This window comes from Rhinatrema bivittatum, chromosome 15, assembly GCF_901001135.1.
Source record: "Rhinatrema bivittatum chromosome 15, aRhiBiv1.1, whole genome shotgun sequence".
NCBI classification, from domain to species: Eukaryota; Metazoa; Chordata; class Amphibia; order Gymnophiona; family Rhinatrematidae; genus Rhinatrema; species Rhinatrema bivittatum.
In genome coordinates this window covers 29,697,101-29,721,432 of record NC_042629.1, presented here as the reverse complement: position 1 = coordinate 29,721,432, position 24,332 = coordinate 29,697,101, and the positions used below count along the sequence as shown (strand labels likewise).

The 24,332-nt window shown below is 45.0% G+C and overlaps 1 protein-coding gene across 6 annotated transcripts in view; it reads left to right on the top strand.

The window, feature by feature from the left end:
- Positions 1-24,332, top strand: part of BCL9 (BCL9 transcription coactivator) — a 214,689-nt gene that overhangs the window by 69,141 nt on the left and 121,216 nt on the right. For 5 of the 6 annotated variants that reach the window (XM_029578284.1, XM_029578283.1, XM_029578278.1 and 2 more), the window contains exons 1-2: positions 12,476-12,609; positions 19,180-19,343. The gene's annotated coding sequence lies outside the window, so the exon portion shown is untranslated. Of the gene's footprint in view, positions 1-12,475; positions 12,610-19,179; positions 19,344-24,332 lie in introns of those variants that run through there. The other variant, XM_029578281.1, reaches the window with a different exon arrangement.

Here is a 24,332-nt window from a genome sequence, read left to right as displayed (position 1 = left end):
CCACATTGCTCAATCTACTTAAAATTGAGTTAGTTCCTCATGAACACACTATGCTGAAAATTGGACATGAGGTAAACCTCAATCAATCTTATTTGTGTTTGTTTTATGTGGTCCTGCTCCAGGCCCTTCCACAGTGAACATAGAACAGAAATATTTGTTAAGCAATTTTTCTTTTTCCTCCTCAGCCTCTATATATTCTTCCCCTACATCCGAGTCTCACAATGCTACTTTTGACTTCCTTCTATCACTACCATGTCTTTAAAAAAAAAAAAAAAAGTCTTGTCCCCTGTGTTATAATGTATTTGCTATTTTTTCTTCTATTTGAATTTTGTCTATTGATCTTACCCAGATTGGCATTTCTTATGTTCTCTGTCGACAAGCAGGCATGAATTAGCCATTACATATGCATGATGTCATCCTACAGTGCTGACACAGATCTATATCCAAAGACTGAGCATGAGCAGCAGTTCCCGTGCACGCATGCTGCCTCATGAGCCCCTCAGTCTTTTTGTCTGAGTTAAGGCATGGATATGTCGCAGTCTATCTTAAATTTTTTTTCAACTTTTGGTCTTGTTTTGGTCTTGTTTTTTTGCTGCTGCCTCAGCAGCCCCTCAATCAAAACTTTTTAGTTCTAACCATAGAAAAAAATAAAAGAACTTGAGAAATCAAAGATGAGTATAGAGAAGTCCAAGGCTGAGAAGCCTGTGCTCAGTGACTTCAAGGCCTGTATTTGTGGGCGCTAGATGTCCATTATGGATACGCATTCTGTCTGCTATTGCTGCCTGCGCCCGGACCATGATTCCTCCCGTTGCTACAGCTATAGTTGGATATCCCCTATGATGCAGTAGAACCATGCCTGAAAAATGGAAGCCTTAAGGAGGGGGCTGGCAAGAGTCCCAATCCTCGGCATGAGGCTGGGTCATAGAGCCATTCCTTGTCCAGGAACAAGGCACTATTGGGTTCTCGATACAGAAAGTCAAAGGCAGAAATCCTCCCCATGACAGTCCCACAATCACAGGAAGTTTCCTTCCCATGGTGCCGGTTCCTAGATCTGCCTCCAGTCAGGAGTTGAGCATGGCATGGAAACTTGCTGTTCCAGTTGAAATACCAAGAAGAGTGCCCAAGAAATATGAGGGACCTTTTCAGGGCCATCCGTCTTGGAGTCAAAGAAGAAGTTGGCACCAGTGGCAAAGTCCTCCACCAGATCAGGCCCCTCCTGGATGTCAAGGTGGGAGATAGCCTCGTCAACACAGATCCTTCATGGTGTGGAAGATTTCCATGGCACAGGTCATTTGTTTTATCTTGACCCAAGGCTGCCCAGGGCACCATGTGTTTCTTCAGTGCACAGCTCACACCCTAAGGGACAGTTATCCCATTTGGTGTGGCACACCAGGGCATAATTGGTTGCCCTGGAGCGTAGGGTTTTTGCATATAAGGTCAAGAGTCCTACCGCTGGATGGATCAGGGCCAATACCATGCCTTCAGTGACCCAGAAACTGGATTTAAAATACTGGGTTCAAATTTCCCTCAGTGTTGGGGTTCGTCCAACTTCCCCACCACTTGTGGAAGTGGTGGAGTTGATGTAGGGATGTGCTAAGTACTCTCGTCATCACCCCAGCATGCCTTCTAAGAAGCATCCAAAGATGTTGGACACGTTGGGGGGGGGGGGGGGGGAGAGATTTTCCAGGGGTCTATGTTGAGAGCCCGGATTGCGGCTCATCAGTTCTATATAGTTGTAGTATCAGCATGAATGCATGTAAAAGCTAAAGTTTCTGACGGATTTGACAGACCCAGAGTAGGTGGGCTTCTGTCAAGAAGTGGAGGACATGAAGGAATGTGAGAAACCTATGAAGCTTTTGATGCTGTGACCAGGACTTCGGCTGCTTCTATAAGCCGCATGACTGCAAGTGAGTGGCCTTCAAGAAGATGGACATCATCTTGTGGATGTGCCATGCTTGAAGGACATTTTATTTGGTGACAAAGTTCAAGAGATAGTGGCTTTTATTAAAGAATATCTATCCACCTTGCAATCATCAGCTGTGGCACAAGGATCAATTGGCCCTCATCTATCACTAGTATTTTCCCTACAAGCATCCTTTCTTTCAAAGATACCCCTTCTTCTCTGCTCCTCCAGCAGCTGCTTGCCTCAGATTAACTGATGGCCAAAGGCTCTAGCTGCAAATGCAGCCTAAGCCCAGTTTTTGACAATTTTGAGACCTGCTTCCTTCAGAAGGGTGAAGAGTTCAGTCCTTCCTCCTGGAATGAATCTGTCTCATCAAGGACTGGTGTGTCTTGAAAATTGTGAAGTATAGCTATCATTTATGCTTCTCTCATCCTCCTTTGAACCAGTGGATTTCAGCCTTTCTCATTCCACCCAGCTACAACTGGAAGCAGAGTCCTTAATTCAGCAGAAAGTGACCAAACCTGTACCTTGTCAGGACTGTGGCCAAGGATTATATTTCCTGATCCCCCAAGAGATCTGGGGAACTAAGGCGTATACTGGACTTGTGGAGGCTGAACAGTTTATTGGTATGGGAGAGGTTCAAGATGAATTCCCTCTAGAAAATTCTCCCTTACATTCAACTGAGGGATTGGATGTGTGCTCTGGATCTGAAAGATGCTTATGCACATATCCCTATTCACCTTGCCCGTTGGAAGTTCTTCAGGTTTGTGGTGAAGTTCTCTCCTTCAATCTCTCCACGGCCCCGAGTGTATTCACAAATGCCTTGCCGTAGTGACAGTATAGCTTCATCGGCAGGAACAATTGGCTGGTGACAGGTCCACCCCATCAGGAGTTCTAGGATCCCTCAAAAAAGACCATACATCTCCTCCAGTCCCTGGGTTTCCTGGTCAACTTTGCCAAGTCAAACCTGGTTCTGACTCAAAGAATTTAGTTCATAGGAGTCTGGAAAACTCGCTTCAGGAAAAAGCATTTCTCTCTGTTAAAAGAGCCACATTGCTGAGGGGCCTGGTAGTGTCTTTCAACAGTCGTATGTCAGCAAGGTCATTCCTACTCCTCATTGGACACATGGCTGCTGCGGTTATTCTGATTCATCTGCACATGAGAAGCTTGCAGTGGGGCATTCAAAACCAATGGGATCAAATCTATCAGTCTTTATCCCACCAAATCTCAGTGATCCCTGGGATGGGAATAAATAAAAAAGCTTGGGGGTAACCTGCCCAGAGCGGCAGTTACTACCTTGGGAAGCTTGCTGGGCAGACTAGATGGACCATTTTGGTCTTTTTCTGCCGTCGTTACTATGTAAAGGTGGGCCTCTTGTTGCATGTTCCACCACATCAAGTAATTCTCTATTGACATCTCCTCCAAAAGATTGGGGTGGGGTGCAATACACGCCAGTGCAGTTTGAATCCAAGGATTGTGTTTCCCAGCGGAGAATCATCTACAAATCAGTCACCTAGAACCACTCCAGGAGAGAGGGGGTGCCAGCATGGCCATTTGGTTAGGGCCTACAATGTTCAAGGGGCCTACTTTTGTTTGGCAAAATTTAAAAAAAAAAAGCTAAATATATCTATTTCTAATATGTATAAATAAAAATTTCAGTTGTAATTGAAGAATTTGCTAACAAAAAAGCTCATAAATCCTTCTTAAATAAAAATTATTTGGGAAATTTAGAAAACGATTTCTCTTATTAAATATCACATCAGAACCTTACATAGGGGCCTACTTTTCTTAGCTGGCTCGGTCCTAATTCCTGCTCTCTCTGGCCCTGTGTTTTATAAATCTCAAAATGCACATGGGTGCACGAGTAAATTTGCATGTGGCCAACATTTATGCAAGAAAGTTGCTATTTTCTAAGCTATTGACGTATGTAAACTTGGCATCTTATTTGCCTCTACCTGCTCTATATCTGGAGTGATTGTAAACGTCTTAAATACTGACAGGGGGGGGGGGTTCAGGCTGAAGAGCCAGGAGGGTCTTGACTGGGCGAACTGGCAGACTAATTGGTAAAACTGGTAATTCCATTGCCGTGCGCAGGTTTTTCCTATGCAGGACCAGTACTTTGGAATAGTTTGCCAATAGAAATCCGTGGGGAAAGAGATGTCAAAGTTTTTAGGAAAAAGCTTAAAGCGATCTTATTTTGTAGATGCTTTTTATTGAGATAATGTGAAATAATGGTTGCATTATGTTTATGCACATTAACACTAATCCGCTCTGCATACAATGCAGAAATGTCAGCATAGACATTTGAATAAATAAGAAAATCTCCCGCCTTGCATGAGTAAAATCCAACTTACAGTCCTGGAGTGCAACAAACAGGCCTGGGTGTCAGGACATCCATAATGAATATGCATGAGGTAGATTTGCATGCATGGCCTCCACAGTAGGCAGCGCTGTCTCATGCATATTCATTGTGGGTGTCCAGACCTGTTTGTGGCACTCCAGGACCAGCATTGCCTCCCCCTGAGCGGCGGGATAGATCAGAAAACAGGATGTAATCTGCTGGAAGTCTGGTCTTTAAGCTTAACTGTAGTAAATTATAAAATGGGCTTATATCTGTTTTAAGAGAGAAGGGCCGATGTAATAGGACCCACGGCGAGATCGGTGCTGACTTTCAGCACATATTTTTTAGCTCGCGTGGCAAAAGCAGGCGCCTCCACGGCATGTACCAAGGAGTAGGCATACATATGAGATACCTGCACAAAACCAATATCAGCATAGATATGCGCGCTCAAACGCATGCTGAAGGCCCTATGCAATAAATTGCGCATAAACCCGCATTAATGTGGTGACACGTTTCATTGATTCTTGGTTGAAAGCCTTTAAGCCAGTAGTGAGTTAGTGGTCTGGGAGTGGGGCTTAAGGTGGGTAGAGCAGTGTCTAATCCCTTCATGATCCATCACCAACCATGTGGGAGCTGTAATGGTGGATGCTGGTGAGTTGGGGAAATGCAGCAGAGATTTGGAAGAGGATACAAAAGCATTCGGCATTTCTGACATGTGCCTGTTCCCTCTCTGACCTCTCTTCTGGTTTCTGCTGCTTAATTTTTCAACCTCCAGACAGGCACTTACACTTAACTCCTGCCCTGACCCAGGCACTAAAAAACCCACGTAAAACCCGCACCAACACCAGTGCGGCTCTCCTCATTGCCCATGAATAGTTAATTGCCTTCTTTGCATGGACTCTGCGGTAGACCAGCCCGCGGCTGGTTTAGCAAGCTTATTACATTGGTCCCAGAGTATATATCTGCAAACATATAATGCATATATGTCACACACACATCAGGGCCTCCCAAACATGTGGAGACTTTGTATATGCTAATTTATCTCATGCATATTCATTGTGATATCCTGAAAACCTGACAGGGTGTGGGGTCCCCAGGACAAGTTTGGGAAGCTCTGTACTATTCTTTTAACAGTGTGCTTAGTGTGTGAATGTGGCGCATGGTGTGCGCTGCATGCATAAATATCATGCGTGCAAAAAACGTGCGTCCGTTTTTTTGAATGCACGCTCGCACATCCCTTCTCTGGGGCGCTCGATTTTATATTTTAATGAGCTGACGAGCAATGGATAATTTGCACGTCCATGCTGTCGAGCGCCCAGGAAATTGAGTGTCCCTTTTCGTTAGCGGACCGCTGTCAAGTTTTGGGGGGGGGGGGGGGGGGATGGTGGTGTTTGTTTTTGTTGCAGCTTTCTGTACTTCCTCCTGTTTAATATCGCAATAATATTAAGTAGGAGGAACCCCAAAAAAACTATTTTTTTGTTCTTCTGACCATGGCTTGGGGGTGCCTCAAAATTTATCACCAGCTCTGGACTGGCGTTAATTTTTGAGCTTTAAAATGTGCGCGTCAGGCACACTTTTTTTTTTTTTTTTTTTAGAGCGGGGGTACTAGCTAATAACCTCATCAACATGGCAATTGCATGTAATGAGCGCTGTTAGCTACGCGCCAGTTTGGACGTGCGTTTTGGATGCGCTAATCCTGATACTGCATTGGGCGTATGTCTAGCACATCCAAAATTAACGTCCAGCCGTGCGCTTAGTGGCGTGCTGAGCTCAGCGCCTGATATTGCATCGGCCCCTATATTCTTTAATGGGTGCCTGCTGCATGTAACAGATGTTACGTTCTTTAACTGGGTGCCCTGCATGGCTGACAGGTACCACCCTCCTTAAGAACATGCATGATATGTGCTGTGGCATGACACAGGTACTGCATGTTTTAACAGTGTGTGCTGTATGTTTTGCACATGTGACCCATATCCATCTGTAACAGGGTTTTTAATCAGTATGGTAAATATCCAGCTCTCGGCTTCAATTATTTTTCATAATTTTGGGGACTCTGGGTTCTCTAGCATTTATTTCTAATTCTGCAAACTAAGAGAATTCAGACTCGGGCAGGGGTAGGTAATTCTGATGCTCCTCAAACAGGTCTGGTTTTCAGGATATCCGCAATGATTATGCAGGAAATAGCTTTGTATGCACTGCCTCCATCGTATGCAAATGCCTCTCATGCATATTCACTGTAGGGATCCCGAATACCAGGCCTGTCTGTGGCACTCAAGGACCAGAGTTATCTACCCCTTAACTACGGTAAATCCCAGAGCTTTAAGTCTCTGTTACAGATATTTGTAGAGAGAACTTGCCGTGGGTTCCCACACCATCGACCTCTGTCACCGAGCTTCCCAACCCTTTCCTGGGGACCCCATAGCCAGCTGGCTTTTCAGGATATCTACAATGAATATGCATGAGATAAATTTGCATATACTGCATCTCCATGATATTCTACTTTATCTCATGCATATTCATTGAAGGGGAGTGGAGGGAGATGGGGTGGTTGTCACCAGGACAGGTTTGACGAGCCCTTCCTTGGTGTCTTCCTCTCTGTGTTGCTGCAGGGCTGGAGTTTTGTCCTAGTTGTCATGGAAACCTTTGGGGGGGTCATTTTCTATGGCCTTAGCTTCCCTGAAGTTAGCTGTATTTGCATCTTGCTGTAAATTTTCCATCCTTGTAATTATTTTTCTGTATTTTCCCTGCAAATTGCAAGCCAATATTTTTAGCTGTCTGTTCTCTGCTAAGCTGCAGATTCTTCTTGCATGTGGCTTTCCATGTTATGCAACCCCTTGTCAGGCTGTTTTCTATTGATGAGGGCCTTCCTTGAGCCTTTAACTGCCCCAGCCTTGGTCTTTGGGACCCTACATCAGGTCAGGTTTTCAGAATAACCAGCGTGACTGGTTCCGAGACCAAATATGGCTCATAAATATCTATTGTTGATGTCCCAAAAACCAGACCTAGATTACAAAGGACCAGGTTTGGAGGAATTTAAAAATGGAGATGTGTGTGATCCTTTACCCTTTCCCTCTCTACCCCAAAATTGGTGAATTTAGTACTCTGTATAAAACCATGGAGGACATGAGCATTGTGTGAGGAGACACACAGCTGGCTTTCTAGATAGCAAAATATCTAAACGAACCCCAAACAGAAGCCATGAATGTTTATTGTGTCTGTCTGGCGGATGCGGCTTGTCTCAGGGTAGTGTCACTAATTGGGCTTGTCATGTGCACACCATGACGGGAATGAACTTCGCTGGAAAACCAGCGTACGTTGGATAGGATCCTGAGCTCTCAGATTTCCTGCCAGTGCTCATTTTTAATCCTTGCACTGTGCCAGAGAGAGTTTCCCGTAAGTCCTGTACAAGACCCCTGTGACCCGAGTTGGAAGGGTTTTCAGTCCACTTACAGACTTGCCAACTCTTAACTTTTGTGAGAAGAAAATAATTTTAGGACTGGGGCAATAAAGTGGAATTGGAGGCCATTTATGACTGTGGGTGCTTCCCCCCCCCCCCCCCCCCCCATTTTCATACCTGGGAACTCTGCAGATTTGGCCTGGGGACCCCAGGAATTTGCATACATTTGGGGAGGGGGAGGAGAAACAGAGGAAAGCTCTGGGCAAGGCCTCCTGCAGGGAACCAGAGGGGAAGGGCTGAAGGAGGGAGGAGAGCAATTTGCTTTCTACTCTGCAGCGGACAGGGAGAAACTGATGCTGGAGAAGAGACATCTCAGGGCCTGTAGCTGGCTTCGATCTCCTTACCCTGGACTCAGCTGAGGGCAGAACGGAGGAGGAGAAATGGGAAGACTTGGATCACAAGTCAGGGAGCTGCGATTTATAGAGGGGGAAGGGCGAGTAAGAAGAGTGCTGGGCGCAGATACCGGGGGAGGAGTTTAGTTGTTATGCAGCCCTCAACCCTATGGGGTAGATTTTAAAAGGTGCGTGGATTTTATAATCCATGCGCACTGGGGGGGGCGGGTGACACAATCGGGCCTTCCCCAGTTCCCTACCCCCCTGCCTAACCTTCCTACCCCCTAAGTAAAATAATTGTTTTAATTTTTTTTACTTACTGCTCTATTGGAGGAGAAGCAACTTCCACGCGCTGGCCGACTGCCGGTGTGCGCTTCTCCGGGACAGCGGCTAATGGCTGCTGTCCTGGCCGGCCTCTGGCCCGCCCCTTTTTCAGGGCTCGGCAGTTGTGTGCGTATCGGCACTCACGCGCGTGGCCGGGCCCTTTTGAAAATGCGCGCAGCACGTGCAGTGCCTGGCCACGCACATGAGTGCCGATACTTGCGCGCGTAACCATTTTAAAATCCGGCCGTATGCTAGTAGACAGCAATCTCAGGGTGCCCACAACTCAAAAGTTCCCATTTTTTTAATCCACCCCCTACCACAGGTGGCATGGCTAAAGCTGGAGGGAAGTGCCTTCTGAGACGTTCCATCTCTGCTGCAGCAGTGGCAGTCACTTTTCTCCTTCCCTAGGGTTGATTGCTGGGCGCCTGATCTCCGCTTACGCCTATGGGAAACTAAAACTTGGACTTCCCTTGGTACAATGCTGTGGCCTAAATTCCCAGACATTAATACCCAGACAAATTTTCTGGGTATTAATTTCCAAGTACAATGTCTTCTCCCTCGGACCCAAATTTTTCATTAATACTGTTGGTTTAATCTTTTTTTTTTTTGTTTTCCATAATTAATATCCCCCATCTTTCTAGCCTCTCCTAGTACAGAGGCACTCTCCGCTACTCTTCTAGGTGAGATCTTACAATGCAATAGAGGGGGAGACCAGGTAAATCTGACTGAGTGCCCGAGATCTTGTGAAGTCACTAAGAGCCAGGGTGTGGTGGAGCTGTGTGTTCCAAGGAGACCAATGGAAAACAGAAATCATCAGATGAGAAATGTCCTTTTTTTATTTTTATTTTTAGTAAGGTCTTCAGCTGATCATTTTACTTAGCAAGAAAAGGATTATTTCTTTTCTGTTTTTTTTAACTCTTTATTTTAAACTTTTACCATGGCTTACAAAAAATGCAACAAAGGAGGAGCACCTCCACAAAATACAAACAAATTATCTTTCTACAAAGAAATAATACAGTATAGGCATCTGGTTAGGCAGTAACATACAGCTTCCAAGTTTTCATGATAGGGACCCCAGATTTTGACATATTTAGCTTGCTCATTTTTAAGATCAAACCTTAACATTTCAATATTAACAATGTCCCTAACTTGTGCCTTACAATAGGTAATTTGAGGACACAACTTCCAAAAAGTGACGATAGTAAAGTGTGCTGCTAAAAGCAATTGTCCCACCAGTAGCCTATACTTGACAGGAATTAAAGACCAATGCCATCGAGCCAGCAGCCCCAACTCAGGGGTCACCTGAGCTGGGATACCTAAAATATCAGCTGTCTCCTGAGAAACAAGCTTCCAGAACGTGGCAACCACTGGGCAGAGCCACCACATGTGTATGGAGGAACCTGTCTGTCCACACCCAACCCCAGCACCTGGGAAGCACTTTGAGTAAAATATAGGTGTACGATAGGTTCTGTTCAATAGTTTAAGCATTAGTTCCTTCCGCTTAGCACATATTGAAACATGAGATGCAGAATTCCAAATGCGTTTCCAGGCTCTATGATCCAAGGAAAGGTTCGGATCAGTATTCCAGACATCTGTTATAGGCTGTGGTGTGTGGGTGCTGTACTTACTCCACAAAATACCCAAGATTAGAAGGGAAATACCTTTGCGAAGCGCATCTGGATCGCTTAAAAAGGATTCCAGCCCATCTTGTTTACAGAGGCTGAGTTAGGTCAAATTTGTTCCTAAGACCTCCCTCAGTTGAAGGTAGAAAGCATGAGAGTGTGGTGACAGGTAATAGTCCTCACTTAAGGACTGAAAAATAAGAAATCCATCTTCATCCCGTAGTTGAGCAAAATGGGGCTGGAGTTAAATTTGCTGTGTTAAAAAGTGCTCGTGGGTGCCCGGGGATTTACTGCATCAGGGGGTAATAGCCTCATCTCTATAGAATTTACATGTGATAAGCTCTATCGTCTATGCTGTTGTTTGGGTGTGCTAATCCCCTTATTAAATTGGGTGCTAATTTACGGGCCAATACAGTACAGTATGCTCCGGAGCGCACTGTTAACCTGCCATTGGACGAGCGTTTTCCCTTACCCCTTATTCAGTAAGGGGCGGAAAATGCACGTCCAACCCGCCGAACCTAATCGCGCCCTCAATATGCAAATGCATGTTGATGGCCCTATTAGGTATTCGCGCATGATTCAGTAAGTAAAATGTGCAGCCAAGCCGCACATTTTACTTTCAGAAATTAGCGCCTACCCAAAGGTAGGCGCTAATTTCTTCGGGCACCGGGAAAGTGCACAGAAAAGCAGTAAATACTGCTTTTCTGTGCACCCTCCGACTTAATATCATGGCGATATTAAGTCGGAGGTCCCGAAGGGTAAAAAAAGTAAACAGAAAAAAAAAATTTTGAAGTCGGCTGGCAGGTCGAAAACCGGACGCTCAATTTTGCCGGCGTCTGGTTTCCGAGTCCGTGGCTGTCAGCGGGCTCGAGAACTGACGCTGGCAAAATTGAGTGTCGGCTGTCAAACCCACTGACAGCCGCTGCTCCAGGCCAAAAGGAGGTGCTAGGGACGCGCTAATGTCCCTAGCGCCTCCTTTTGCCCGTTTCTACCACCGGACCTAATTTAAATACTGAATCGCATGCACAGGCGAGTGGGCGTTCTCCCGCGGACTTTACTGAATCGACCCATTAGTGTGTCCAACCATGTGTTAACCTCTAGCTGGTCACACTTTATTGCATCAGCCTGTTAGATTGTGAGCCCTTTGGGGATAGGGATATACATACAGTACCTAAATGTAATGTTTTGAAGTGCCAATATAAATTAAATTATGCTAATCCAAAAATACAGAATTTATCAAAAAATAATAAAATATACATAAAACAAAACATTTTCATATGACTATCAAACTACATAACTAAACCACGTAATAGCATACATAATGTTTCCATTACCTCCACAAGGAGTTCCAGGCATCTATCACCCGTTCTGTAAAGAAATATTTCCTTAGATTACTCCTGAGTCTACCTCCTTTCACCCTTATCCCATGACCCCTCATTCCAGAGCATCCTTTCCATTGGAAGAACTGTGCCTCCTGTGCATTTAGTCCTTGGAGGTATTTAAATGTATCTGCCCTATCTCTTTAGGCTATATATGTTTAGAACTTTGTCTAGCCCTATATTCTTTATGATGAAGACTATTGTAGTAGCAGCCATCTGGCCAGAAACTATTCGGTTTATATCCTTTTGAAGATGTAGTCTCCAGAATTGTACATAGTACTCCAAATTAGGTCTCATCCGAGCTTTATACACAAGCAAAAACCTCCATTGTCCTGCTGCCTTTTTTCTCTGTCTGTGCACCCAGGCATCTTGCCTTTTGGTGTCACCTCCTTTTCCTACCTGTAGATTAGCAAATATGATCACCCTCGCATCCCAGTCTTGTTTGGGCATAGAACTGCACCCTATACTAATACTGTACTTTCCATAACATACAATGTTACTTGACTTTATTTTGTCACTTGTGCCTTCGTTTTCCTACCCTTTTATTTTAATCATTCAATATACTGTGTATATATTGGCAGTATGTGTACAATTGTCATGCTAATAAAGTTGTTTAAATCGAAATACTATTGCTGTATATGAGGTTTAATTCTGATCCAATTTTGTAATCGCAGTGGGGTTGGGTAGCAGAGCATTGCTCCTTCCTCCCCTCCCCATGTTCTCAAACAGGACCAAAAGTCAGCCCAACTCTGAGCCAAAAATAAGCCAGAGAAGTAATCTGAGGGGGTCAACTGCCTAACACTTTCTTTAAGGAGTGACGAAGTGAAGTCTCTGTCGCTTTAAAGACGGAGGCGCGTGAGTACTGAGTCGGTTAGGAATCGGTAGGAGCCGTAGCAAGGAGGAGGTGCTAGGTCGCCTTAACCGCCGATGGGCTCGCGACGAGAGACTCTCCGGGGAGGGCGGTACCACCGTGACGAGGAGGGGGGGCGGACTTTCTGTGGAAAGCGATGCGGTGCCTGATGCCAGGAATTGTCGCCCCTTTAAGAGGCCGGCCCGAACGAGGGGGTGGGGTTGTTGTGCGGAGTGGGGAGAAGGACGGGGAGGTACCACTGGCAGTGCCGGAAAGGGGGAGGAGTGAGAGGACAATGGAGCTTGTGTGTGGCTGTGAGGGGTTGAAGCCGCCGCCGGGAGCCGCGGCCGTGCGCTGCCGGGTGTGAACCGAGGCCGGGGAGCCTGGGCCTGTGCCGTTCGGTGAGTGATGCAAAGAGGGGCGTCCGCGCTGCGAGGCGTGCGGAGGGGGGAAGGCTGCCCGCCAGGCCCTGGGAAACTTTCCGAGAGCGAGAGAGAGAGTTAGTGAGAGGAAGAAGGGGGGCAGACCTGGGAAAGGGTAGGGAGACCCTGGGGGAGGGGCGACAGACACTGGGAATAGGAGACCGGGCTGGGGAAGAGACTTGGGAGATGGGCGCAGGGACACCAGGGGGGAGAGAAGGCCCAGGGAGACCCCTGGCCAAGGAGTGAGCACCTGGGAAGGGGAGACCCAGGGAGCGAGGGTTCATAGTTACTGAAAGACGCTTTGATTTCGATTATAATGCTATCCTAAGGGTTTAATTATCATCCTAAATATAGTGGGGAAAGGCTGGGAGGAGGGGGTGTGTCATGATCTTGGGTATGAGAATGAGGAGGCTCTGTGTATGTGGCCCCTGGCCCAGAGGGATGATGGGGTTGTTTGCCCTTATCCTGAGTTTGAGAGATGGTGGTTGGCTTTTCTAAATCTGAACTCAAGGCCAGTTACAAATTCAGGCCTGATTGGTAGGCCCCTGGCCCAAGGGCTTACATTCAAAGTTGTTCCTGAGGCAGTGGAGGGTGAAGTGACTTGCCTAAGGTCATAAAGAGCATCATTTAGAGAAGTGGGATTTGAACCCTTGCATTACTGACTCTCTCTGCTGTTCTAACCAGTAAGTTACTTTGGGGGGGGGGGGGGTGACTGTTCTGATCCTGGATATGAAGTGGGTTTGGGGCAGAGGGGATTGTTTACCTTGATTCTGTATATGAGGTAGGTAGAGGAATGAGTGGGTATGTCCCCTGTTCCTGGATATCAGGTGTGCCTTTTTCTGGATATGAGTATGATCTGGGTATGATTCTGGATATGAGTATGATCTGGGTATGATTCCAGATGTGAGCCAGTTTCTGCACAGAAGTACTGTATGAGTGATTCTTAACTTTTCCCAGTTACTGTATTCCTCTCACATGTTAAAGATGATTATGTAATCCCCCCCCCCCCACACACTTGCAAAAATTCACAGTACATTTAAATAAATGTTATAGGTGATGTTGTTTATTTTAATAACATATTTCTAACTAGTTCAAGTTGCTCCCTTCATTAAGTCAAAGAAAAATGAAAAAGTTAATGCAGAGGATGACATTGCCACATATTCAGGCATCACAAAGAAGCAAGTAACTTGCCAACCCCTTCACTTGTAGGTGCTTTTTGTAATAGCACAGAAGCTAATACAAATGTCATAATTTAATCTGAATAAAATGTAAAATAAATTCTAATACAGGTTTTCCACCAGCAGAAAGGACAGAATTAAAGTTAGAAAAAGTGGTGTCCCTTCTGTTCAGTCCCTCCAAAAACAGCTCTTTTTGATATTATGTGAGTGAGGGCTTTCGTGGTGGCTAGCCCACACTGCGGGAGCCTCTTATCTGAGCAATTGTGCTGTGTGATGTACAAAATTATCTTAAAAAGCCATACTGATTTTTAAAGACTTTTTATGTAGAATCCTTTACTAGAAGGCCTTACACTGAATTTAATGTTAATTATTTCAGAGGCAAATCAAAAAGACTTGCATAGTTTGTGTGTGATTATTTTCTTCTGTTTTTAATACTATGTTTTCCTAGCGTGTAGCCAGATGGACTCAGGACCAATGGGTATTGTGCTCTTCTGCTAGCAGATGGGTGATGGAGTCCGATTTCAAAGCTAACGTCACTCTAGATATACCCCTGCAGTAACCTCAGCTCTCTGTCTCCTAGCAGATGTGGACACTATCCAAGGAATCGACGCTCTCGTTCAGACTTGGCCAGAGGAAAATTTACTGTTTGCCTTCCCCCCATGGCCACTACTGGGCAGGGTCATCCGCAAGATAGAACATCACAGGGGACTAGTTCTACTAGTGGCCCTGGATTGGCCAAGATGACCATGGTACGCAGACATGCAAAGACTCCTTGCGGGGAACCCTCTGTGCCTACCTCCACACAGGGGCCTTCTCCGGCAGGGCCCGATCCTCCATGAAGATCCGTCTCAATTCTCTCTTACGGTCTGGCCCTTGAGAGGACTCGCCTGAAGAAGCATGGTTACTCAAAGGCCGTGATTGACACCCTTCTCCGAGCGTGCAAGTTCTCTAATTCGTCCTGGTTCGGGGACCCCGAAACCCGAACAAATTTTTCCCGAAATTTCAGGAAAAATTCGGTTTCAGGTTAGGGCGCATTAAGCCGAAATTCAGGTCTCCCCGAATTTCAAAGGCCTGAACCGTGGGAAATACAATATTTCCTGCAGCGGGCCGAAAACAAAGCCCAAACCGAAAGGTTTGGGCTTTGCACATCCCTAGTAGTTAAGAACCACCCCGTGCAGAAATGTTACCTTTAAAGTTAATATAGTTTACTGCAGTTCTTCATTCCTATCCTTTAGCCACTAAGGATCCTCAGTGTTTAACCCATGGCCTCTCTGTGAAATATTTTCTGATGTTGGTTCTCAGTCGACTCCACCCCTTGAGTTTTATTGTAACTCCTAGTTCTACAGTTTCCTTTCCGATGGAAAAGGTCTGAAGTTTGTGCATCATTAACCCTTTTCAGGTATTTGACTGTCTGTATCATATCTCCCCTGCACCTCCTTTCCTCCAGGCTATGCATATTAGATTCCTCAGCCTCTTCCCATCAGTCTTATGATAAAGACACACCACCATTTTAGTTGCTTTTCTCTGGACTGCTTCCAACCTGTCTATCTTTTTGGAGATATGTTCTCCAGAACTGAATATGGTACTCCAGGTGAGTCCTCACCAAGGACTCGTACAAGGGAATTAACACCTTTTTTTCCTGCTGGTTATTCCTTTCTCTGTGCAGCCCAGTATCCCTCTGGCTTTTGCCACCTCCTTGTCACATTGCTTTGTTGCCTTCAGATCTCCAGACACAATCACTTGAAGGGTCCCTCTCCTGGTTTATGCACGTTTAGTACTTCACCCCCAATCGCATACAACTCTTTTGGATTACTGCACCCCAAATGCATGAGACTGCACTTCTTGGCATTGAGTCCCAGCTGCCAAACCTTCGACCACTCTTCATGCTTTCTTAAATCGCTCTCCATTCTCTCTACTCCTTCAGGTGTGTCCACTCAGTTGCAGATCTTAGTATCATCTGCAAAAAGACAAACTGTTCCTTCTGACCCTTCCACAGTGTCACTTGTGAAGATCTTGAACAGAATCAGTCTCAGAACTGACTCTTGAGGCACCCCACTTAATGCTCACTTCTCTCTTCAGAGTATGTTCCGTTTACCATTACTCACTGTCTCCTGTCATTCAATTTGTAATCCATTCCACCACTTTGGTACTCACTGCCAGGCTTCTCATTTTATTCATTTCTTTATTATTTATTAGCTGATTTTGTATACTGTCGTTCGGTGGGACCATCACAACTGTTTACAACATAAAAAAAATACAATATGTAAAAACATAAAAACAATGGATCATCATAATAAATAAAAGAATAATAAAAGTAATAAAATGGTTATTAATAGTAGTCTGTAATATATAAAATACTAAAAACATAGTAAAAGAGTTAAGATCATTAAATAATCATAAGAAGACAGAAATAGGGTACGTAAAGTGTTTGGGGTCTTGGTATACCTTCATAAATAGCCAGGTCTTAAGTTCCTTTTTAAACATTTTTATACTCGGTTGTAATCGTATTTCCGCTGGAAGAGAATTCCATATCTTTGGGGCCGCTAATGAAATCGCACGATCTTACTTGGCAGCGATGTGCAGATCGAACAGAGGGGATAGTTAATACACCTTTGTTTGCAGATAGTAGGTTTCATTGAGGGGGGGGTGAAGTTTGATAGCTGCATTTAGCTTCCTGTGCAGAACTGTATCAAAAGCCTTGCTGAAATCAAAGGTAAATTATATCTAGTACTTTTTTATTCTCTAGTTGTGCAGTCAAAAAAAAAATCAATCAGGTTTTTTTGGTAGGACTTCCTCTGGTGAAAACATGCTGCCTTGGATCCAGCAATCCTCGACATTCTAGATAGTCCACTATCCTTTCCTTCAGCAGAGTCTCCATCAATTTTCCTATTGCCAAGATAAGGCTAACAGGTCTGTAGCTTCCAGCCTCTCCTCTGCTATTGCCATTGTGCAGTGGGATCACCACTGCTCTTCTCCAGTATTGCAGCACCACTCCTGTTTAAGTATCTATTGAACAAGTCCTTCAGTGGGCTCTCCAGAACATCTTTGCGCTGCCTTAGTATCCTGGGATGTATTTTGTCCGGTCCTGTGGCCTTGCCACTCTGTTTTCCTAGCACTTCCCAAATATTCTTTTCTGTAATTTGAGTTGCATTTACTCCATTCCCATCCATGCTCTTGCCAATCAACAGCGGTCCTTCTTCATGGTCTCCTTTAGTGACCTCCAAACTGAAGTATTTAATGTTTTTGCTATTTCCTCATCTTTCTCTACACATTGCTTCTTGTCTTCTTTCAGTTCTGTTTCCCTCCTTTCTCTGATGTATCTGGGAAATGTTTTGTCACCTCTCTGTCTTCCATTTTATTTTCTATTCCTTTCTTAATACTTGACATTCGGGCCGATTCAGTAAAGTCCGCGGGAGAGCGGGCGAACGCCCAGGCCACTCTCATGTGCGCGCGATTCAGTATGCTAATTAGGCCTGGCGGTAAAACCAGGTAAAAGGAGGTGCTAGGGACACTAGCGCCTCCTTTTGGACCAGAGCGGTGGCAGTCAGCGGGTTTAACAGCTGACGCTCAGTTTTGCCGGCGTCGGTTCTCGAGCCCGCTGACAGCCACGGGTTTGGAAACCGGACGCCGGCAAAATCGAGCATCCGGTTTTCGACCCGACAGCCGCGGGCCGACTTCAAATTTTTTTTTTTTTTTTTACTTTTGGAAAGTTTTGGGACCTCCGACTTAATATCGCCGTGATATTAAGTCGGAGGGGGCTCAGAAAAGTAGCTTTTACTGCTTTTCTGTGCACTTTCCCGGTGCCCGAAGAAATTAAAATGTGCGGCTTGGCTGCATATTTTGTTTTCTGAATCGCGCGGGAATACCTAATAGGGCCATCAACATGCATTTGCATGTTGCGGGCGCTATTAGGTCGGGGGATTGGGCACGCGTTTTCGGCCCCTTACTGAATAAGGGGTAAGGGAAAACGCGCGTCCAATGGCGGGTTAACAGTGCGCTCCGGAGCGCACTGTACTGTATCAGCCCGATTGTTTGCTTTTTTGACCACTACTGCATGCTGAGCTGAGGATTTGAAAGCATTGTAACTGCAGAATGGGAGGTGAGGGACCTCAGTAGGTGCATAGCCTACAAGCATTTTCCAAGGTGGGAACATTTCTTTTTAAGTGTAAAAGGAAGTTAAGTTTAGAAATTGCCTGCTTGTGGCATAGTACAAAGGCACATTTAAGTCCTGCAAAGTCTGACATGGCTCTGCTGTCCTAGCACCTTTTTTTGGGGGGGGGGGATACTCATTGTGGATGGATATGAATTAAATTTAGTAGCAGAACTGGAACTTTAGTAAGACAGGCCTACTAAATTCCAAGCAAAGATGTCCACGGAAAAGGCCCTGATTCGTGCTTTTGGGTGGACAGATGTGGCAAAATCGAGATTCACTTTCCACTGAGGAAAAGCACCTAAAAATTGCAGGAGCATGAGGTCTGCATTGTAAGCCTAAATATTTATCTAATTTTAAGATGGGTTGGAGTGCAAAAGTGGGAAAATCTTTAGAAAATGGGGATGGAGAGTTTGTTGTACATTTTTCTAGTTTAGCGATACTGATAGTGTGATGAAGGCAGAGCTATCTACTGAAGGTTTTTAGCACATGCTCACATGATAGTACTGTATAGCTCAGTTTTTCTTTGCCCATTGGTTAGTGAGTTATATTAATGGTACTGGTCATTCTAGGCATGGCCATTGGCCCATCAGATCATTGTTTGATCCAGGTTTAATGGTGGGTCTGGACTGAAAAGAAATGCTATAATATACTTGTTTCCTGCTTTCACATGGTTGGACAGAAAATAGTCCTGGTACATAAATTTCTCAAATGAGCCCTGAAATTGTTTCTAGAGCCTTGTAAAACACAAACTGATTGGCCTTTGGTGCTGTGCCACACATGTTTGTTCTTATAGCCACAGGCAATAGAAGACAAACCATTATCAAATTGAGATATTTAACCTTTAATGTGCTGCATTTCTTGGAATGGGTGCTTTCAGGTAACTAGTATGATAAAATCAGTGTCCTGGTGTTTGTAAATTTTTCTTGTGCTTGTGAGAGGAAAATGCTCCTAAGATGCTTTCACTTAAAACTGGATCTAGATTTTACTGGCGCATGCCAAAATGGTGCAGTCATACCTGAAACAACTGTTATAACTGAGAACTATACTGACCAGGGCGATGCTTACCGAAGGGGGGGTGCTGTACATTTTATTTTCCTTTTATTAGAGGAATAGAGCAGCATCACGTTGTGATGTGAAATCTAACCATTGGGGATTTAAGCCTGGCTTTCCTCCAGAATGTTGTGAAGCTGAACTGATGGGGTGGTTTTGTCATTGCAGGACTGTTGGAAATCGCATCATCTGTGGAAAGTTTTGGGGCTAATCTGCTAGCGTGTGTGTTGGCCTGAAAAGTGATCTCCTGGGGTTTGAACTCCTGTACTGACGGGCTGCAGTTTTTCTGAGTGGAGGAGTCTGATGATTTTGAGGTCTGGGCGTTCTGAAAGGTAATGTTCTTTGAGCTTACTAAGCTCCAGGTGGATTGTGCATCTCATACCAAAGAGATTAATGGATACAATACAAATGAGACCCTTTAACCCAACTCAAAGTAGAATGGGAAAACCCCATTTTATAGTTTTGGGATAGCTAAATATGCTATTGTGCACACTTGCTGGAATAGTTAAAGAAGCTAAATGACTTGTGAATACTAATGAGATGAGGGAGAAAACCAGGGGCCAGGACAGGGGTAGGGATACTTCACCTGCTAATTGGTTTCAGTTCAGTGCAAGGGCACAGGATAGATGTTGGGTATTGATACTTCAGAAGCTGGATTTTCCTTGGGCTGTAGCTTTAGCACAAGGCTTAACAAATCCCAGACACTAAGTTGTCCTAGTGCCTGGTATCCCCCTGCTTGCCCCTCATGTCTTGCCATGGCAAAGTCTTGGAACAGCTCTTTCTTCTTTCTGGCACTACTTGGCTCTCAGTAAGCTTCAGCTGTGCAGCCCCTGAAATCCTGCACTGGTTTCTGTTTTGTGAGACTTCAGACCAGTATGGGCGTTTGAGCACTTGTGTGGCTGAAAATCACTGAGTCCAAAGTAATAAGGCTAGGCTAAGTACCCATGTTTTCTCTCAGTTGTGTGAACATTTTTGCACAATAAAATCCTTATTAAACCATGAGTAAAGTTACGTGAACACAAACGGGAGTATAGGTGTGCACAAATTGGCACATCTTGTAAATCTCATGTTAATGAAGGCATTAGCTATTATTCCCCAATGCAAGGAGGTGCATTTAAATGCTGGAAATGTAACTCCTGGGTTAAGTTAACTCATATTTCTGGGGCTAGTGTTAATCAGCGTTCTGTGCCAATGTGGCCCTAGACTTGGAATGCCTGAGTGTGGTGGTCTAGGATGGGCCATGACTTTTTAATTTCCTGTTGATAGCAGGGCTGAATTAGCCATGCTGTCACGGGAACTGTCCTTCAAGGCCCAGTAGGCGGAGCTTCAGTAGTAGAATACAGAGCTTTGCTCTGTGCGGCTGCACATGCCTTCCCACGCAGCAGAAGATATTCTCATCAGTCTCTTCTTTCCACGCGTGGGATAGCACACGGGGCTTTGTGGTCTCCTCAGACATGACAACTCCAAGGCCCTCTGGGTTTAAGAAATGTAACTCTGGAAAGATCATGGACAATGATCTATGTTATCGGTGCCTGGGGCCTAATCATATTCAGCCTCATGCCCTCATTGCGGCCGGATGTTGCCGTGAGCTCAGCGGACTCAGCAGCTAAATTTAGCGGCAGAAGAGTCTCATGGCCCACCATCAGAGGCCCATTCCTCGCCGGGGCTATTAAAAGAAACAGGCCCGAAGGTAAGAAGATCCGCGTCCATCGATCCTCACACCTCCAGGACTGGAGGTTATGAGGGCCGCAGGCCAGATGAAAAATGGCGCCAAAAGGCCTCAAAAAAGACCAGAGACCCATCTCTGCCTCGATTGACTGCGTCAGAGGAGCTCTTCGAAGACAAAAAAACGGTCGAAGACAGGGGACGCTGCGTCGCACAAGACACACGACACAACTAAGGTTACATCGAAGCTTGCCAGAATCAATGCCAGCTTCTAAGACGATGCCATCGACACCCCAAGCGATGCAAGATGCGTTGAAATCAATTCCAATAGCGTTGACATCGACGCATATGTCGGGAGTGACGCCACATTCATCACAAGCGTCGACTGGAACATCGGGATCGAAGCACGTCCAAAGGGGCGTGTCTGGATCAACGCATGGAGCGCCGTCAATGGCGCACAGGATGTCTGGATCACAAGAAACATCAGCCATGACACAAACAGTATCGAGATCATTGCAGCATGCATCGGGATCGACGCAGGGTACCTTACCCTCGACTCATGAGCTCTCATTTCTTCGAGGAGTAGTCATTCTTCCAGAGAACTACTACCATCGGGCAAAGAAAGAGAATGGGCCACGTCACATTCTTCAACATGGTTATCCTGCTCATCTGTCAGTCTGTTCAGATACATCATTCAGACATGTCTTGACTGACGAATTGTCACAGGAACCTCCATGAAAAAAGAGGAGAGAAGAGTTAACTCATGACTTACATTCTCCACCTTCTCCACCTACCAAAAGTCGGACACACACCCCATCTTGGGAGTTAAAAACCGGCTTCAAGCCAAAAATGCCGACCCAGACGAAAGAAAAATTTATGCAACTTTCGTTAGCGCACTCTGACTTTTTTGGAGTCATGCAATCGTCATTTGACATGCCGACTTCACCGACAGGAAGTGACGCCCCCACGTTCTTCCTCATCCTCCTCCCAAGAGGAAGTAACAGCAACACCAACAAAGGAGCCAACCCCTCCACAAGCGATACTTACACAAATTGAACAAGAACCTGTGTACGATACGGACCTGAATTCCCCTCAAACATCACCTTCTTCATCTACGGGATTCCCATCTGATCCTCCAGATGAACCCCCTGAACCATACTCTATCCTATCCTATTCAAAATTCCTGGAAAAAGTTGGATCTCTGTTAAATCTTGAGATACAAAAACTGCCAGATCCACGGACAGACACCTTGGATTTACTCAAAATATTTGACGTGCTACTGCTTAGGGAAGCTTTCAACGTCTGTCAGTTCCGTGGGTAAAGCGGTATTAAGTTCCATGGGAGATAATTAAGGACTGCCACTAAGTTGGACGGGTTACAAAAAAAAAAAAAGAGGAAAGCTGAAACATTCACAGCAACCCTTAGCATGGGACTCCCCAAGACAGCATGGCTAATTCAGCCTGCTTATCCACAGAGAAAAGCAAGTTTGCTTACTGTAAATGGTGTTATCCGTAGATAGGATGAATTAGCCATGTATACCCACCCGCCTCCCTGGCAGCCTCTACCTTCTTTAATAGGATGTTGTTCATGCTCTTTATCAGGTGAGGAGGTTGCCAGCTGGGCAATCGTGTGGGAACTGCTGTGCATGAGCATAGTGTCAAAGCTCTGCTACTTTGAGAAGGCTCCTCAAGACAGCATGGCTAATTTATCCTTTCTATGGAAATTGTGCCAATTTGTTTATGATAAACTGATGATAAACAAGCAAATTTGCTTTTGCTTCCATAGCAAGCTTCTTTTCAAATTCTGTTTGCCTTCCTTATCAGTGCTTTGCATCTAACTTTTCAGTGCTTATGTTTCCTGTTTTCTACATTTGGATCCTTTTTCCATTTTTTGAAGGATGTTCTTTTGGCTTGAATAGGCTTTCTCACCTCATCTTTTAACCTTGCCGGCAGTCATTTGGCCTGCCTTCCATCTTTTTTTAATGTGTGGAATGCACCTGGTCTGGGATTCGAAGGTGATATTTTTAAACATCCATGCCTGATGTAACCTTTGTAGCTGCTCCTTCGTGTTTTCTAACCATTTTTCTCATTTTCTCATCTCCCTTTTTGAAAGTTAAATGCTATCGCAGTAGATTTCTTTAATGTCCTCCCTCCAGGTATTAAAGTCACATTTGATCATGTTATCGCTAATACCATTACCTCTTTCACCATATCATGTCCCACTAAGGATTTAGTCTAACACAGCTTCCCCCCCCACCTTTGTCGATTCTTGAACTAGCTGCTCTATTAAGCAGTCATTTATTTCATCTAGAAACTACCTCCTTAGCATGTCCTGATTGACAGTCAATACTGGGGTATATTGCTATTTTTGTTGTTAGCATTTCATCATCTGTCCTTTCTGGCCAGGTAGTACACATCTACTGTTCTATTCCCCTTCTCACATGGAATTTCTATCCATAAAGATTCTCCAGTGTATTTTGTTTCCTGCAGAACTTTTATCCTGTGACTCTGCTTTCTTTAACTCATAGTGCCACCCTCTCCACCAGTTTGATCCATTCTATCATTGCAATATACCTTGGAGATATACATGGCAGTTTGCCACAGGGACTCTTGTTCCTAAGTAATTAGGAAGAGAACTATCAAGTGAATTTGGAGTAAGGAATGCTTCCAGGAGTTCTCAATTGGACCAGCATTAGTTGTGTTCTAAATGGGGGGCTGACTATAAGGAGCAATAGCCTAACAAACCTTTGCTGGTCCAAAGGTCTGTCATGTTTGCTCTGGAAAATCACTGTTCATCTGGCCTAGTTCCCACTCTGCAACTGGATCCTGACCCATCCTGGCTCTCCCCTATTGACTGCCTGCACTCAAGGACTCAACCAATGGGAACAGCAGCTGCCACAGATCAAAGACCAGCTTTGCTAGTACCTAGCTTCTTGGAGGCACATCTCTTATCAAGGCAAGATACCTCTTCCTGGCCTCCTTAGTGTGCCACTGGGCCGGCCCCCCTTTCTATTTTTCCTTTTAATTGTCAGTTCCCTCGTGATCCCATACTGCTGGGAGACTTTGGACATAGTTATTGCTTCTCTTAATGATGCTCATCTCAAGAGTGGCTAGGTTATTATTGCATGTTGTCTTCATCCCAAGTAATGGAATGGATCACTGTATAGGACTGTTGGGCGTTAAGAGCCAGAGATGCAGAGAGAGACAGCCAGCCAGCCTTCAGTTGCCAGAGTATAAATGTGTTAACAAAGTTAAACTTCATTAACAAGTCTTCCATGATTAATTATGTATTGTTGGGTTTCATATTGCATGCAGTTTTTTCCCCCAGCACTTCCAGATGCAGTCAGAAACTGCTAAATACTTTGCCAAGGAGTTTGGTTAGCTCATGCATGGTTAGAAATAGGACTGTTGGCAGACAAAAACAGCAAGGTCCTTGCAGTTTGTCCAGTTTCTCTGCCTACCAGAAATATTTATGTATCTCCAGCTCAATCCTTCTCCACACCTTTAATGATCTCTCTGCTTCTCTTTCTACTTGCAGTTCTGAAGCTTCTTTCCCTCCATTGCTTTCACTAGGAGTCTGTTCCAAGCATCCCCTATCTTTCCTTTTACTGTTGTGGGTGCTCCTTTCAGCCTTGTACTCTGACTGTCCTAGAACTT